General features: G+C 53.9%; 1 protein-coding gene across 14 annotated transcripts in view; it reads right to left on the bottom strand.

Moving 5' to 3' along the window:
• NCOR2 (nuclear receptor corepressor 2) overlaps nt 1-17,796 on the bottom strand; it is a 237,237-nt gene that overhangs the window by 203,481 nt on the left and 15,960 nt on the right. The window lies entirely within an intron of this gene.

The raw sequence follows: 17,796 nt of genomic DNA on the forward strand, positions 1-17,796 counted from the left end.
GCATCCAGGATATAAAAAGCACTGCTGCTGCTCCTGCTGCTGCTAAGTCGCTTCAGTCGTGTCCGACTCTGTGCGACCCCATAGACGGCAGCCCACCAGGCCCTGCTGTCCCTGGGATTCTCCAGGCAAGAACACTGGAGTGGGTTGCCATTTCCTCCTCCAATGCATGAAAGTGAAAGTGAAAGTGAAAGTGAAGTCGCTCAGTCGTGTCTGACTCTTCGAAACCCCATGGACTGCAGCCTACCAGGCTCCTCCGTCCATGGGATTTTCCAGGCAAGAGGACTGGAGTGGGGTGCCATCGCCTTCTCCGATAAAAGCACACTCACAAATAAATAAGAACCAGTCAACCCAATAGAAAAATGAGCAAAAAGACTTGATAGCACTTTGCAAAAGTGGATATAGAGATGGCCAACGAGCACGCGAAAAGATGCTCAATATCATTAGTCAGCAGGAAAGTGCAAACTAAAAACAAGAGACCAGGGACTTCCCTGGTGGTCCAATGGCTAAGACTCCCCACTCCCAATGCAGGGGGCCCAGGGTTCGACCCCTGGTTGCGGAACTAGACCCCACATGCCAAAACTAACAGATCCCATTTGTTGCAACTAAGACATGGCACAGCCAAACAAATAAATATTTTTAAAAATAAGAACAAGAGACACCCTACACATGCATCTGGATGGCCAAAATAAGACAGACAATACCAAGTGTTGGCAAGAATGCAGATCAACTAGAATTCTCAGACATTACTAGTGGAATGCAAAATGGTGCAACTACTTAGGAAAACAGTTTGGCAGTTTCTTACGAAGTTAAACATACATTTGGGTGACCACATGACCCAGCAATTTCACTGCTGGGTGTTTACCCAAGAAAAATGAAAGCATATGCTCACACACAGAGTTGTACCAATACGTGAATGTTCATAACAGCTTTATTCATCATCACACACACAAAAAAACTGTAAACAATATATCCATCCATAGACAAAGGGATAAACAAACAGCGGTACATCTATACCACGGACTACTACTCTACAATAAATTCAAACAAACTACAGACACAACCACATGGAAGAATGTCAGATACTAAGCTCGCATCAGGATTCCATTTAGAGGATTCTGGGAAAGGTAAGACTCCACTTTCACAAGAGATCTGCAGAGGCAGTCACCCTAGAACAAAAGAAAAATGTTTCCCACAAAAATTAGAACACTGATCACCTATCTCCTTAACAATCAGTCATTAATCTGCACCCAGGTGTTTATGCATTCTTTACTGTGTTAGCCTCTGCACACACACAAAAAGAACAAGTAAACAGTGGGCTTCCCTGGTGTCTCAGATGGTAAAGAATCTTGCCTGCAAGGCAGGAGACCCATGTTCGATCCCTGGGTCAGGAAGATCCCCTGGAGAAGGGAATGGCAACTGATTCAGTATTCTAGCTCGGAGAATTCCATGGACAGAGGAGTCTGACGGGCTTCAGTCCATGGGGTCGCAAAGAGTCAGAGACGACTGAGCAGGCAACACACTTCAAACAAACAGTAATGGGCAGACCACTGGACAGAGATCAAAAACCTGGCTGTGGTCCCAGTTCTTCTACTAACGGCTGTGACCTTGGGCAAGCCCTCAGTTCTCTCTGACCTCAGTTTTCCCATCCAGAAGACGGGCCTACTCCCCAAAGCCATCTCCAAGACCCGTCCATTCACAAACATCTCTGCCTTGGCTGCACCTTCAGGGAACCTCCTCTGCATCAGAGGCAAGTGGAGCTGAGGCTACCGGCGCTCACAAGACCACTGCATGTAGGGCTCAGGCTCCAGAACCAAGCTCCCTGGGTTCAAATCTGGGCTCTGCCCCTCTTAGCTGTGTGCACCCTGGGACAGGTAGCTTCAACTCTCTGAGCCTCAGTTTCTTCCTCTCTAAAATGGGGACGAGGGAATTTAATTCCCTGGCGGTCCAGTGGTCAGGACTCTGAACCGTCACTGCCGAGGGGCCAGGTCTGATCTCTGGTCAAGGAACTGAGATCCTGCTAACCATGCAGTGCAGCCAAAACAAATTCTTTTTTAGTTAAAAAATAAAATGGGTAAGACGAAAGATAAAAACACTGACCTTACAGGGACACCGTGGAGATGAAGTGCTTGCAGAGCCGACGTGGGCTCAGTTCCTGCTGGACATTACATTACCCCGATGCAGGGGCTGGCAGCTAAGCTCCAAGACTCAGAAGTCCTAAAAGGGGCCGCAGCCGCCAGTGGCTCAAGGGGGAGGATCCTGCCCCTTCTCTCCTATTCTTTTAAGTTTTTTGGTTTTTTTCCCACTGTGATGCCTCCAGGCTAAGTACTTGTCCTGGGCAGCTGCAGAGACAAGGCCAAGCAGGAAGGCTAGAAGTAGGGAGACCAGGTGTGTCTCCATAGCCTTCCCAGCCCCGGGCTCCCGGGAGCCTCCATGGCCAGTCCCCTGCAGCAGATCCTATGAAGGGCTCAGGCAGGGTCAGGTAGGTGAGCGCTCTCCCCAGGAACCACCTTGGAAGGGCAGCTTGGAGATCAGATCCCACCTGCTTTCCACATTCTCCCAGCTCCAGCCAGTCCCCAAATGGAATCCTCTGATGGTGTGGGGTCCAGACTGGCTTGGGCCAGCCCCAGGGTCACAAGCCCCGGGAGAACAGACAGAGTTCTTTCAGCAATGCTGGCAACATGCAGGTCCAGAGAGCAGTTCCCAGCCTGAAGAATCTGGGGACTTTCCAGGAGAAGCCACGCCAAGCCCCAAGGAGGAAGGTGTGCTTGGCCCGAATCGGGGTGGGGAGGAGATGGGTTGGCAACACGAGAAGATGGTGGGGGCAGGCAGAGAACAGCTGATCCCAGTGCAGATGTCGGAGCAGAGTGTGTGTGAATGCTGAAGAGACAGAGCTGATCATGCAGACCCTTCGGAGGGTTCTGCATGCAGAAAGGGACCGGTCCCATTGGAATTTGGAGAGTGCGTTTTTCGGGCTCTGGAGTGGAGGATGGGTGGAGATGGAAGTGGGACAAATGGACAGGATGGAGACTATTTTGCAAGTAGCATCCACACAGATGAGGGATCAAAGAGGAGCCCTGGTGGCCATGCTGGGCTCCCACAGCCTCCTGGCCTGGAGACGGCTCTGGGTTGGGGAGGGCAGGAGAACCACATACACTTCCTGTAGCCTTTCTGGGTTCCAGCTGCTTCCCTGTTACCCCATATAAGTTCCACAACCATCCTGGAAGGTGGGGGTGGCCTCTGTTTTCAGCCCAGGAAGTTGATGCTGAGGGTGGGGGTAACTCACCCAAGGTCATCCCACTAGGAAGGGAAGGAGCCAGGATTCCAATCCAGATCTGAGCTCTTTAGGCCACGGGAGCCAGGTCACTGGGTGGGGGATGGGCAGAGGGGTGTGCAGTGCAGTAAGACCTTCCTTGGGTGTGAATAGGAGGAGCACGAGGGGGGAGATGGCTGCTCCGGCCCCCAGGTTGACCCCAAGCTGCGGGAACTTCCCACCAGAGCCACACCCACTGCAACCTCCCTGGGCCTGGAAAGGTCCCCCTGCCCTGGGCCTCCTAGGAGGCAGGCAGCTCTGACCCCTGTGCAAGGGACTCCAGTCAAGGAGCAGACCCCCTCATTCAAGGTCTCAGTCACACCTGTGCTCGCACACTCAGCTGTTCATGCCCACCCTCAGTCACACACACACACGTATTCATGCACACATGCTAGGTTGCTTCAGCCGTGTCAGACTCTGTGCAACCCTATGGGCTGTAGCCCGCCAGGCTCCTCTGTCCATAGGATTCTCCAGGCAAGAATACTGGAGTGGGTTGCCATGCCCTTCCCCAGGGACTCTTCCCCACCCAACGATCAAACCTTCTTCTCTTATGTCTCCTGCATTGGCAGGGGGGTTCTTACCACTAGCACCACCTGGGAATTCCCAAGGCACAACCAAAACTTTAAAAGGAAAAAAAAGAAAAGAGCAAGATAACATCAAAAGGCAGTGACTGCAGTAACAGACAGAAACCAGGGTGAAAGTGAAAGTCGCTCAGTTATGTCCAACTCTTTGTGACCCCATCCACTATACAGTCCATGGAATTCTCAGGCCAAAACACTAGAGTGTGTAGCTTTTCCCTTCTCCAGGGGCTCTTCCCAATCCAGGGAACGAACCGGGGTCTCCTGCATTGCAGCTGAGCCACAAGTAAAGCCCAAACCAGGGCAAGCCTGCAGTGAATGACAAGAGCAATGGCAGGTGAGGAGGAAAATAGGAAGACAGAGAGCGTGTCCCAGGAGGTGAGGGTTTTATCACTATTTCCAGTGAGGCCACAGGAGGGGAGTAGCACATTCTGAACTGTCACATCACCAAGTAGAACAGTGTGAGGCAGGGCCAGGGAGACACCTCCAGGTCAATCCCTGAGGGCTCCATGGAGGCGGTGTCCTCTTCCCCAAGCCCAGCATCTCCCTGCACAGGCGTCTCTCCTAAAGTCAGAATCTCAGGGCTCCAGCCTCAATACCAGTTAAGTGCTTGGTAGTTGAGCCTCAGTACCTCCAGGCCTTTCTCCCCAGGCCACCCAGGGACAAGGCCCTGACTCTGCGGGCCCCCTGAGGCCCTGGCAACACCTGGCCTTTGCCTCCACCTGTCCCTTGGGCAAGTTGCTAAAAGCGATTGCCCAAGCCAGGGCTCAGAACAAATCCTCTCTCCCAGCCCTGCCTCCTCCGGGCCTCCAGCCATGCGGGCTGCACCCTCGGCAGGGCCCCCGGGGGGCACACTTTCCAGATGTTGAAGGAGCCCTTGCAGTGCCTGAAGCCTACAGGCAAGCAGTGACAGAAGTTAAGGTTCCAGTCCCGGTCGGCCACCACCGCACTGGGCACCCAAGTCACTTTATTCCCTGTGCCTCTGTCTCCCCCTCCCGCTGAGTGTAAACTGAGGCGTGGTAACAGAGTCCCCTCAGAGGGTTGCTGCGATGATTAAATGAGTCAATACAGCTCAGCCTCTTGGAACAGGGCACAGTGTAGACCTCAACAAGCCCTTTCGTTAAATTTATTTGGCTGCACCAGGTCTTAGTTGTGGCATGTGGGTGGGATCTAGTTCCCCAAGCAGGGATCAAACCTGCATCCCCTGCACTGGAAGGCAGATTCTTAACCACTGGACCACCAGGGAAGTCCCTCAGGTAGGTTATTTATTATCCCCATTTTACAGATGAGGAATCTGAGATTTGGGGAGATTGAGTCATTTGCCCCAGGCTCATATGGCTGGTGAGAGAAGTCAGGACAGGTGCCCAGGCGGCATTAACTGCACACATGGGGCTGAGCGCTGTTACTGGTACTGGTACTCTCCTCTGGGTTCTCAGACCCTCAGTCTAAGGGCAGTAGTAACCTGACCCGATCCTCCGAAGCTGCTGCTGCCCATCTCCCTGATGGACAGACTGAGGCTCCAAGAAGGGATTGCACAGCCAGGCTGCCATTCACCTCAGTGGTCCGCCCTGTGGGCGGGTCCTCCACGATTCTCCCCCAATCAGTGCAGAGGCCAGAAGCCAGCGCCCAACCAGAAGCAGGAGCCACAACTAACCACTGTAGTCCCGCCCAGTCATCACCTCCTCCCAGGGCAGGTTCACCGCCTAGGCTCTGCCCATCCAGCCCAGTACCGCCCCTCAGAGAGGAGATGCTCCACCCATAGTCCCTGTTATTTCATCTCAATATCCTCAGTGGGCACAGGTCAAGTTCAATCACTCGGCCAATAAGCTTAGGGGCTGGGACAAGGTCCCCAGCCAGGACCCTCGGGGCCTGAACTAGGTACCTCTCCGAGTCAGCCTTGGAGAAAAGACGCTCCTTCACCAGCTGCTACTGCTGCTGCTAAGTCGCTTCAGTTGTGTCCGACCGTGTGCGACTCCATAGACGGAAGCCCACCAGGCTCCCTCGTCCCTGGCAGCCCCTGCCTTCCCACCTCAAACTCCTTCAGTAGCACAGATCATGTTCCACAAAAATCACCCAGGGCTTGGGGACAACTGCAATGCCTGCTACTTTGAGGAAAGGGAAGTGACCCCCACTTGAGCCTCCACGTGGCAGTGTGAACTTGCTAGGCCAAGATGAGCCAGTCACAAAACGTGCTCTATGGAGGCCCTAAACAGGACCCTGCAGATCCCGACACTGCCCCCAAGGGGCAGGCATAACTTTTGGAAGCTGTCCCTGCAGGCTGAATTTGGGGACTTCAGGTGCAGTGTGACCCAGGGCAGGAGCAGGCCAGGGCCCTGAGGCATTAGAGGGTGGCGGGGGGTTAGGGGGGTTCCTAACACCCCTCTCAGAACCTCCTGGGCCTGCTGGGCACATCTCTTCACACTAGATGAACAGGGAAGTCTCCCCTGTCCCCTGGGGCCAGGTGTCGCCCTTCCCTGTCACTGCAGTAGTAAGCAGGCCAGACAGCCAGAGCGAGAGGGAGGCGGCCCCTTCCATTTAGAAGCCACTGGGGTATTTTATTTTCCTTCTCAAGTGACAGCTGAGGCTGGTGATCCTTGAAACTGCGGAGAGGCAGTCACCAAGAGTTCACCCAGGTCTCTTATTCCCCACCAGACCACGGCAGTCAGCGACAGCTGAGGGGCAGGGGGTGGGGCGGCGGGGCAGCCAAGTCAAGACCACGGCCAGCAGGGATGTTGAGTGGACAGGACCTGGGGGAGGACAAAGTGGGGAGGAGGGGCTGTGGCCCAACAGAAGGGGATGCATGGCCCCGCCCAAAGGGGACACAGCCCACCTAACCATGGGGGGCGCCGCCCCACTCCATGGGGCTCGAGGGCCATCCCAGGGAGGCACACAGTCAGGAGAAGGAGGAGGAGTAGCCCTGAGCCCTGCCCATGAGTGCCCCAGCCTCCAAATCACCCGTCTGGGCTCCCTAGAGACCTGCACCGATTGCAGGTGAAACAAGCACAGCAGTAATAATAGTCCCCTCCTGTAAGTGCGCTCACTTATGCCCGGTTCTGGGCCACCTATCCTGACCCCATTTCACAGATGGGTAACCTGAGACCCAAAATAGTTCAGCCACCCACCCGAGCTGGCACAACCAGTGAGGGGCAGAGAGATGGGCACCCGGGGGACTGCCCTTGGCCACCCCATCCTCCACCCCCTCCACCCTCAATTTGACCTCGGAACACACTTTTCAGAAACCTCCCGCCCATCTTCTCACTACAGGGTGTGGGGCCATCTGCGGAGACAGCAGCCAAAAGGAGCAATTAGACGCCAGGAAGGAGCCAGGATATCGACCCATTTCTGGAAGGAAGGGGGGATGGGGGGGGGCTCGGGCCACACCCAGTGTTGGCAGCCTGGCTCCCAGCCAAGTCCAGGTCAAGGCAAGGCAGGCAGCACAGACCAGGCTGGGTTGGGGGCCGGGGTGGGGCGGGGTGGGCAGCTTTGCTTCAAGGCCTGCAGAGACCCAAGAGATGCCCTCTGTCTGTCCATCACCAGCACCACCAGTGGCAGACACCTGGAACCCCCCGTGGCTTTCTCTGAGTGGGCACCATGCTAAGCCCTCTAGCTTACTAACTGGTTTAATTCTTACAAGCATCGTACGCACGAGTTACCATGACTCTCCCCCATTGTACAGATGGGAGCAATGAGGCAGAGAGGCAAGAAAGTGTACCCAGGGTTCCCACAGCTAAGATTTGCATCTGGGTGTCCACTTTAACCACACATCACCTCTGCATGGGAGTCCCCTGAGGGATGGGAGATGAGAGAGGGCTTTCTGGGAATGGGGCACTGGGGACTGCATGGGGTGGAAACTTCCAGAAGCCTCTGGAAGTCCCTCAGAGGCCCCATCCTGGACTCTCTGTAAAAATAATTCAGTTTCTACCCTGTAGGAACACAGGGCAAATGCCCTAAAGGGCTAGCTACAGGGTTCCCTGGGGAAGAGGCTGCCTGATGGTCAGCCAGAAGGGAAAACCACTACAGCGTTCCCAGGCCCAGCCCCGCAAACCCTGGGCTTCCCTGCCCCAGAGCAGGGTCTGGGCCATTAGCGGCTGCAGGGCAGGGGGGAGGTGGGGGGTGTGGGGTCTTGAGGGCAGCGGGTGGGAGAGCAGGGGGGTCATGGAACCATGCATGGATCGCCAGAAGCAATTAATTGTCTGGGTCAGGAGATGGTGAAAGAGATTTGTCACCCGGGGGGCCCAGGGAATATTCCGAAGAGTCCAGCGACCCTGGCGGGGCGGGGGGGGGGTGGGGGGGGGGGGTTGCAGCAGGGAGGGAGGGGTGGTCCCCACTGACTGGGAGGGGGAGGGAGATCAGGACCTCTGGAGCTCTCCATTCCCCCTCCCCCAACCCCATCCCCGCCACACATGTCACACTGGCAAAAGCTCTTGTCTCCACGGGTAACCCCTCCCTTCCCCAACACCAGCCTCTGTCTGACCCACCCCAGCGTCCACGACCTGCACACCAGGGAGACCAGCCCTTCCTGCACAGAAAGGGACGGAGATGCCTGGCAAGCGAGTCCACACACAGAGTCCTGGCAGCCCAGGATCCGGCCAGAGACCTGGACCCAATCCCAGCCGCACCAAGTTTGAGCTAGGTGACCAGGCCTGTTGCTTAAACTCTGAGACTGCTTCCTGTGCTTTTACAAGAGGGAGGCGATAAGCAAGGGAACTAAAGCCAGGCTGGCTCAGGCACAAATGCCAGCTCTACCATGTTGTTAAGCCTGACGCCATCACTTGGCTTCTCTGAGCCTTGGTTTCCCCATCTGTAAAATTGGGGGAGGTGGGGTGTGATGCCAAGGGTTACTTTGAGTGGAAATACACAGCCGGGGCTCGGGGCAAACTCACCATCAGGGTTCACCAGCCCGCCACCCCAGGGACCCAGGCCCAGCCACCCCAGAACCTAGGACACCCAGGCTCAGGCCCCCAGCCTGGTCAGGATGACAATACCTGGAGCACAGACCCCCCACCCAGCCTCTGCAGCAGGACCCAGTGGGAGACGTAGGCTGCCATGGCCACCATTCCTTGACTGGGCTTGGCCTGTTATAGAGAACAGAACACCCTGGACACACACAGCCCTCCACCCACACCCTCCGAGGACAGATGTGGAGCGGGTACGGGGCATGGGCTTCCCCCGCGTTGAGTGCCCACAAGGAGCTCCCAGCTTTCAGCCCTTCATGTCCACACCAAAACCCTCCACGCACACCCTGGGTACATGCGGCCCTTGGGATCCACTGTTCGATGCCAGTAAACACCCTAAACACCTCCCTCACTGCCCCCACTACACAGATGAGAAAACTGAGGCCCGAGCACCCAGCAAAGGGCAGCTTCAAAGCCGGCTCTTTGTGATGTCCCACAGGTGTTCAGAAGCCCAGGTCGCTGGGGCAGGGAGGCGGGGGCCAACACTGAGTCAGAGTGAGAAACTCGACGGAAACTGAAAACAGCCCTGGAGGCCCCACGAACTCTCCAGAGTGAGTCGCGCTGATTCACAGCCGGGCTCTGTGTTGGAAAGTTCCTGCTTCTGTGGTGGAGTGGGGGTAGGGGGCCAGGGGCACAGCACAGCCACGAGGCAGGCAAGCAGTGAACTGCTCTAGGGCCTTTGTATCACATCCAGCCCTGCGCCCCACCCGGGGCCCAATCAGGGAAGTGCCCGCAGGGATGTTCCTGGCTGGAGGGCAGGCAGGCAGGAAAGACCACAGAGCGCAGCTGTGGTGACCTGAGGATCTGGCCTGAGACCTAGCTTCAAATCCAGGTTCCCCTGCTTTCCAGTTGGGTGACCCCGGGTGTGTTGCTTAACATCTCTGAGCCAGTTCCTCACCAGTGAAACGGAAATTCTCATCTCACAGGACTCAGAGACTTAGTGAAAGTGTCCATACAGACTGCTGAGCATACAGTAAGAGCCCAATAAAGACGCATCTTTTTCAGTTCCCAAATGGGTTTTTTTATTGAGGTGAAATTCATACAACATAAAAGTAACCATTATAAAGTGAAAAATTCAGTGGCCTTGATTACATTCACAGTGCTGTGAGGTCACCAACTCTAGTTCCAAGCATTTCCAACACCCAAAAGAGAAAAGAAAACCCCTATTCACTGAGCAGTTTGCCTCCACGCCCCCTCCCCTCCCCCCAGCCCCTGGCAACCACTCATCTGCTTTCAGTCTCTATGGATTAACTATTCTGGACATTTCATAGAAACGGGACCACGCCATATGCAGCCCTTTGCGTCTGCTTTTTTTTCACTCAGCCTCATGTTTTCAAGGTCCATCCTCACTACAACATGGATCAGCACTCGTTCCTTTTTTATGGCTGAATCGTATTCCATTGTGGGGATGGACCAACTATTTATTTTTTAAATAAGAAGAATAAATGTGCCCTGAATAATACAGAAAAGCAATCTGACAATATATACAAATACACACAGACGTGAAATACTTTAAAACTTGCAATGTTATAAAATAACCGTAATGCTCTGGCCAGAAGGAAGAACCAGTTGGCTGGAGAGAGGGGACCATAGTAGCCCCAGAGCTAACAGTCCCTCCCTCAGGGCCTTTCCTGCTCAAGCGTCAGGCCTCCCATATCCAGGCTGTGCTGTACTGTGTGACCCTGGTCAACTCCTTACCCTCTCTGGGCCGCCAGTTCCCCATCTGTAAACAAGGGTCCTGGAAAGGACCCTCTCAAGAGGGATTTCCCACCAGAGAGGCGAGAGAGACTGTGGCAGCCAGACTGTGGAACCCATCAGGCATGGTGCATGTCACGCAGGGAACTGCCAGGCTTCCCGGTGCTGGTGACAGCTAGGACAAACAACTCTGGGATGTTCAGAGTCCCTATAGAAGCGGGAGGGGTTGGGGAGAGGGCATACTCTGGGCCACAGAAGTACAGACACAGCACGAAAAGGAAACCTGGGTGCTCCTGCCCTCCCCTGCCCAGGGCGGAACCAAGATGTGCGTTTCTAAGGCCTGACACCACGTCCTCACACTTGAGACATTCAGTTCTTATCGACAACCCACTCCAGTATTCTTGCCTGGAGAATCCCCGGTCCATGGGGTCACAAAGAGTCGGACATGACTGCAGTGACTTAGCACAAATGCTTGTGCCCTATAGGATGTTCACAGCACCTCTGGCCTCGACCCACTACACCTGCTGCACCTCCCTCGGGCTGGGACAAATGGAATGTCTTCAGACATTGACAAATAATCCTGGGGGCAATGTCACCCCGCTGACCCCATCCCCACCATGGTCCCCGCGAAGAGCCTCTATTCCTGGACAGGAAATGGCAGTGAGTGGTACCCACCCCTCCCCTGGGCCGGCCCTCTGGTCTGGTCAGTTCCAGACAGGGTAGAACCCCCTGAAAGGACAAGGACCCTGTGTCCAGGACCCATCCTCCTTCTTCTCCAGGTCAGGCCAGGCCTGGTCTCCCTGCCAAGAAACACACGAGCCATCCCTACTGACAGCCGATGGATTCCTTGGCAGGAAGCCCCTGTCATGTCCTGACGCCGTTCCAGGCACTGGGGGCTCAGCTGTGGATGAGATAGAAGCAGCCCCTGCTTTCCTGGAAGTGACTTTCTGATGTGGGAAGGCCAACAACACACCAAGGAATGGAATCAACTGAGAAACTTCATTGATCAACAACTACGTCTTGAGTGAGGGGCTGGGATAGTGGCTTGGAGTGGGGGGCGGTGCTTGACTGGGCAGCCAGGAGGACTTCCTGAGGGTGATATATGACCTGAGACCTGATGACAGTCACCATGCCAATCACAGGGAACAGCATTCCTTGTGGGGGAACAGCAAGTAGAGAGGCTGAGTACAGAGGTCAGGGTGGGGGAGGGATGTGGCTGGAGACACATCAATGCAGGGGGGAGGCGGGCAGCTCCCCAGCATGCTCAAAGCCTCTAGTTTTATTCTCAGAGAAGGAGGAAAAGTAGGGAGGGAAGAATGTGAGACCAGAAGCTGAAGATTCTCATTCTCCTTTGGAGAGCATGAAGAAAATGGTAGGAACAAGAATAGATGGATTCCAAGGCCAGGAAAAGGCTGGATGGGTGCCCAGGTCAGACAGTGGAGCAGGGAGGGGGACCACAGTACCTGGCCTGCTATTATGAAAGCAGAGAGGGTCTCAACCACAGTGGTCCCATCCCCCACCACTAAGAGCATATTGTTATTTTTGTGTTGTTAGGGGGTCTCCTAGGCAGGGTCCCCACCCTGAAACATCTCAGAAACAAACAGGGATGTTTTTGGCTGTCCTGTGACTGGCACTCGGCCAATGGGACAGTCCCACGCCGCAAAAGGCACCCTCCCCACACAATTTTCAAATAACCTGGCCGTTAAAAAAAAAAAACCCAAACCTGCCAGAACTGATCCAAACACTAGCCTTTTCTTGAACATCACTTTCATGTGTTTCCAGAACCGAAACGCCTCTGATCTCACTTGCCTCGGATCGACACTTACTCATGCTGAGTAGGAGCCAGCAGCAACTTCCTCCCATTTCCTCTTATACTACAATGGGGCATACACTGATTGTTGTTGTTCTGGTTAATTCTGTGCAAAGTCAAGACTGTATTCAGGAGGAATCTCAGTGCCAAGGAGTAAAGGGGATTTTCCAAGATATCCCCAACGGTTGTCAGGATGCTGTGTGGCTCTAGGTGAGTCAGCCAACCTTTCTGAGCCTTAGCCATTTGCCTGAAACACAGGGAAAGTGAGGATGTGATCCTCGCTAGCTCACGAGATGGAGAGGACCGGACGAATGAACGCAGCAAGCGCCTGCTGCTATTCGACACAGAAAAAGCACACGGCCCCGGTTCACCACGTGCAGCTTGAAGGGACTGGAGGTGGATGGGGCAAAAGCCCCCCAGCACAGGCCCCGGGTGGGCAGGGGATGGAGGAGAAAATCCCGCACTCCCCGAATGGCCAGGTGGCGCCTCGCCAGCCCGGCTTTCATCTCCAGGAGATAAGCCGCCTGCTCAAGTTCACGTTCAGGATCAAATGAACCCACTTAATCGCCTTAGGGATCTCCACTGAGCCGGCTCCTCAGGGACTCGGGGAGGAGGGCAGCTGAGTACCCTCCAGCAAAGACCCCCACTCGCACAGCCAGGCACAGAGAGGACACTGTTGCAACCCGCCCACACCTCACTCACACCCCCGACCCCACCCCCGCAATGTCTATTGCAGCAACTCCCCAAAGGCAGATGTGTGCACACTGGCCTTGTGAGTCTGCACACATCATCTGCTCACCATCACAAAGCATCTTGTGTGCCCTGTGGCCCAGGAAGTGTTAGTGTTAGTTGCTCTGTCGTGTCCAACTCTTTACAACCGCATGGACTGTAGCCCGCCAGGCTCCTCTGTCCATGGGATTTCCCAGGCAAGAATATCGGAGCAGGTTGTTGCCATTTCCTCCTCCAGGGGATCTTCCCAACCCAGGGATCGAACCCGCATCTCTTATGTCTCCTGCAGTGGCAGGCGGATTCTTTACCACAAGCGCCACCTGGGAAGCCCACAAGGTGACAGGGTTCCCCCCAGGATCAGCAGCAACCCTTAGGACAACACTTCCTCCATTTCGCAGAGGGGGAGACTGAGGCAGGGACGGGCCTTAAGGCACCACCACATCCCGATGCCAAGTCAGGAGCGGGTGAGCAGAGTGTCCAGCTAACGCCTCGGTAGAGGGGGAGCAGCCAGGGTGCACTTGCCTGACATAATCCCAGCCACATCTTAGAACTTGGGAGAGCTCCTGACACCCGGTAGGTCCCCTCAGTGAGAGCATCCAAATGAACAAAATCCACACACTGGACACAGACTCCGAGGAAAACTCCCTCACAGGACGTCTCTGCCCTCCTAAGAGCACCACAGGCATCCTGGGGGGTGTTTGTGGCCCCCCCAGAGGACACTGGGCAACCTCTGTCATCATTTCTGGTTATCACGATGGGTGGAGGGTACCTAGCGTAAAGACCAGGGATGATGCTAACCATCTGACAGTGCCCAGGACAGCCCCCAAATAGAAGCATCCACCCCAGCAATGTCCAGGAACATCAGCAATGTCCAGGCGAGAAATCCTGCAGCACAACATTCACTCAAGCATTAATTGGGCACCTCCAGCATGAACAAGTAGAAGGCAATGGCAACCCACTCCAGTCCTCTTGCCTGGAGAATCCCATGGACGGAGGAGCCTGGTAGGCTGCAGTCCATGAGGTCCCTAAGAGTCGGACATGACTGAGCAACTTCACTTTCACTTTTCACTTTCCTGCATTAGAGAAGGAAATGGCAACCCACTCCAGTGTTCTTGCCTGGAGAATCCCAGGGACGGGGGAGCCTGGTGGGCTGCCATCTGTGGGGTTGCACGGTCAGACATGACTGAAGCGACTTAGCAGCAGCAGCAGCATGAACAAAAGCCTGCAAGGAGACGAGGTCACAGAGGCAAGGTTTTGTGTTCAGAGTCACACAGCGACTGCAGGGCAAAGGCAGGTCCCATGTCCAACTGACTCAAAGCCCCATCCCAGAGCTGCCAGACACCTGCCCTATTCCTGAAAATTCTGACCCACCAGGTCTAGAGAAGGGGCTGCAGAATCTAGACAGTTCCCCATTCCCTCTCCCCATGGTCACATCCAGGCAGCAAAGGTCAGAACTGGTCCTTTCTATCCAAACCCACAGACACTAAGATGCCAACAGTCTCTCTGGGGGATGGGAATGTGGTTGCATTTTTTTTTTTAATATGCAGGCTTTTTTGGTTTCTTCATTTTCCAATTTATAGAGAACACATCTGTTCTGCTTCTGAAAACCAAGAAAGAGACTTCTCTAGTCCAGTGGTTAGGGCTCCATGCTTCCACTGAAGGGGCCACGGGTTCAGTCCCTGGTCAAGGAACTAAGATTTGGCATGTCACTTGGCACCACCAAAAAATAAAAAAGAAACCAAGAAAGTCTTTTTTGTAAGGTAGCTGTCAAACCACATGTCTTACCCAAGGCCCTGGCTGCTAGGAGATCTTACACCCCAATGCAGAGGGCCAGCCAGGGCAGCCCCCTTGCAGAGCCTGCCAGCATCATCTAGGAGAGCCACAAGCTGGCGGTCTCACTCCCAGGAATACGCAGAGGAGAACAGCACATGAGCACCTGGAGGCACCTGGAGAAGCTCCAAACGCTGCAACCCACCCCAGCGGCATCTAGGGAATACACCGATCACGTGTCCTGTATCACCATGACAAGACGCTATCTCTACAGAAGTTAAAATTCATTGAGATCTAACTGCATCAAAACGTCACAAATCACACACTGCTACATTTTAAACAGATCACCAACAAGGACCTACTGTATGGCACATGGAATTCTGCTCAGTGTTATGTGGCAACCTGGAAGGGAGGGGGGTTGGGGGAGAATGGATACATGTATATGTATGGCTGAGGCCCTTTGCTGGTCACCTGAAACTATTACAACATTGTTTGTTAATCAGCTATCCCCCAGTACAAAATTTAAAACAAATTTTTTTTTAAGCCACAAAATCCTAATTTATTTTTTTGACTGTGCGGTTCGTGGGATCTTAGTTCCCTGACCAGGGATTGAACTTGGGCCCTCAGCAGTGAGAGTGTGGAGTCTTAACTGCTGGACCACCAGGGAATTTTTGAAAAATAACAGTAATAGGTACACAGGCTTCCCTGGTGGCTCAGTGATAAAGAATCTGTCTGCAATGCAGGAGCCATTGGAGACTTTGGTTTGACTCCTGGATCGGGAAGATCCCCTCGAGGAGGGCATGGCAACCCACTCCAGCATTCTTGCCTGGAAAATCCCAAGGACAGAGGAGCCTGGCAGGCTACAGACCATAGGATCACAAAGAGTCGGACACAACTGAAGTGACTTAGCACACAGTAGGTACACAGTTTTGTGTATTACATTTTTAATCCTCAGAACGATTCTAGAAAACACATACTACTTCAGTCCCTATTTTACTTAAAGGGCAACTGAGGCACAGGGCAATGCCTCGCAGCTGATAAGAGGCCATGGAGGGGGTGGGAACCCACACCATCAGAATCCCTGCTTGGAACCACTTCGGTCTGCTTGCCTGTCTCAGCGTGGAGAGGAAATTACTAGGCTGAGTTATATAAAAGCTGTCGATATTCGACCACTTTTGACCTACAAAACTGGCAGAGTCCCACAGCTCGTTCCGATAGCAAACTGCAGAGCGGCACACGCAGAAAGACTTGGCCACGTGCATCTTTTCTGCCTAGAGATGAGACAGGGCTCCTAGGTCCTTCGGGAAGCCAGACAGAGGCCCCTGCACGTGTGACAACATTTTTAGAAGGGCACACGTTCAGTGGAGAAGTGGTAGTCTCCAGGGGAGGGGACTCAGGTGACCAGAAAGTCATCTGCAATTTTTTTTTTTGGGAAATAAAAGGCAGCCACGTGGGACTTCCCTGGTGGCCAGTGGCTAAAACTCCATCCTCCCAAGGCCTGGGTTCGATCCCTGGTCAGGGTACTAAACACCATGTACTGCAACTAAGACCCAACACAGCCAAATAAATTAAAAAAAAAAAAGGTGGCCCCCTTAGCTGGTGCCCTGGAGCCCAGCCTCCTGGACCAAGGCTGACTAGAACATTCCTAACCTCTCCCCTCTACCCATGGCAGCCTTTCTGCCCCTGAATCCCACATAGCCCATCCACAGGCAGCTGGGTCCCCAGGACCTGGTCTCCAGTGCCTCCGCCCCCAGGTTGGAGAAGCTCTCCCCACCTTAAGATCCAGTTTCATTTAATTGCAGGCTTCAGGTTTCTGGACGCCAGCCCAGAGGACTTTGGGGCTGAAGGCGTGGGTCATTTTCTTCCTTTTTCCAATAAAGCTGAGAAGGAAGCAGTGTGTGGCATCGCCCATCTCCTCTGAGAAGGTTCAGCACCTGCCCCTTGGGAGACCCCACCCAGGAGAATCATCTGTGGCTCAGCACGGTGGGGAGACAGGCTGGGGACACAGAGTTTTCTCTGGCCCTTCATCTGAGCCAGGTACTCCCCCCACTAGATTGGAAGGAATGAAAAGAAAGAAAGAAAGAACATACAAACACACAAACATCCCTACCTCGCACCATTCCTTTTCTGCTCCAAAACATCTGGTCATCTCTCTGGTTCTAGCCTTTTTTTTTTTTTCCAATTTTTAAATATTTATTTGGTTGCATTGGGACTTAGTTGCAGCACATGACCTTCTCTCTAGTTGCAGTGCACGGGCATTTCTAGCTGTGGCGCTAGAGCTTAGCTGCCCTGAGACACATGGGATCTTAGTTCCCTGAGCAGGGATCTAACCCGTGTCTGCTGCATCAATAGGCGGACTCTTGACCACTAAACCACCAGACTTCTTTTCTTCTTTGCATTTTATTTTTTCCTCCAGCACAGCCTTTTTATGGTTTGCAGCTTCCTGTCTTCACTCCATGTCCCTCAGTCTGATTCCAAGGTTACTAGTGGCAGGGGACACACACGACCTAAGTGACCGGGCTGCCCCTGGATGCTGGGGTTCTCGGGGAAGATGCAGGCTCTGTTTGAGCTTCCTCTTGCTGCGGTAACAAACGCTCACAAACGCAGTGACCTAAAACAGCACAAATTCATTATCTCGTAGTTCTGGAGGTCAGAAGTCCGAAATGGATCTAACAGGGAGAAAAATCAGGGTGTTAGCAGGGCTATGCCCCTGCTGGGGGTTCTCTATGAGAATGCACTCTTTGTTTTTTCAGACTCTAGAGGCTGCCTGTATTCCTAGGCTCTCTGCCCCGTCCTTGACCCTCAAAGCCAGGAACACAGCATCTTCAAATCTCCTGCCTCTTCCGCATAAGGACACCTGTGATTACCCTGAGCCCACCACGACTATCCAGAATAACTTCCCCCATCTCAAGGTCAAAGGATGATTAACATCCTTAATTCCATCTGCAA

This window comes from Bos indicus x Bos taurus, chromosome 17, assembly GCF_003369695.1.
Source record: "Bos indicus x Bos taurus breed Angus x Brahman F1 hybrid chromosome 17, Bos_hybrid_MaternalHap_v2.0, whole genome shotgun sequence".
NCBI classification, from domain to species: Eukaryota; Metazoa; Chordata; class Mammalia; order Artiodactyla; family Bovidae; genus Bos; species Bos indicus x Bos taurus.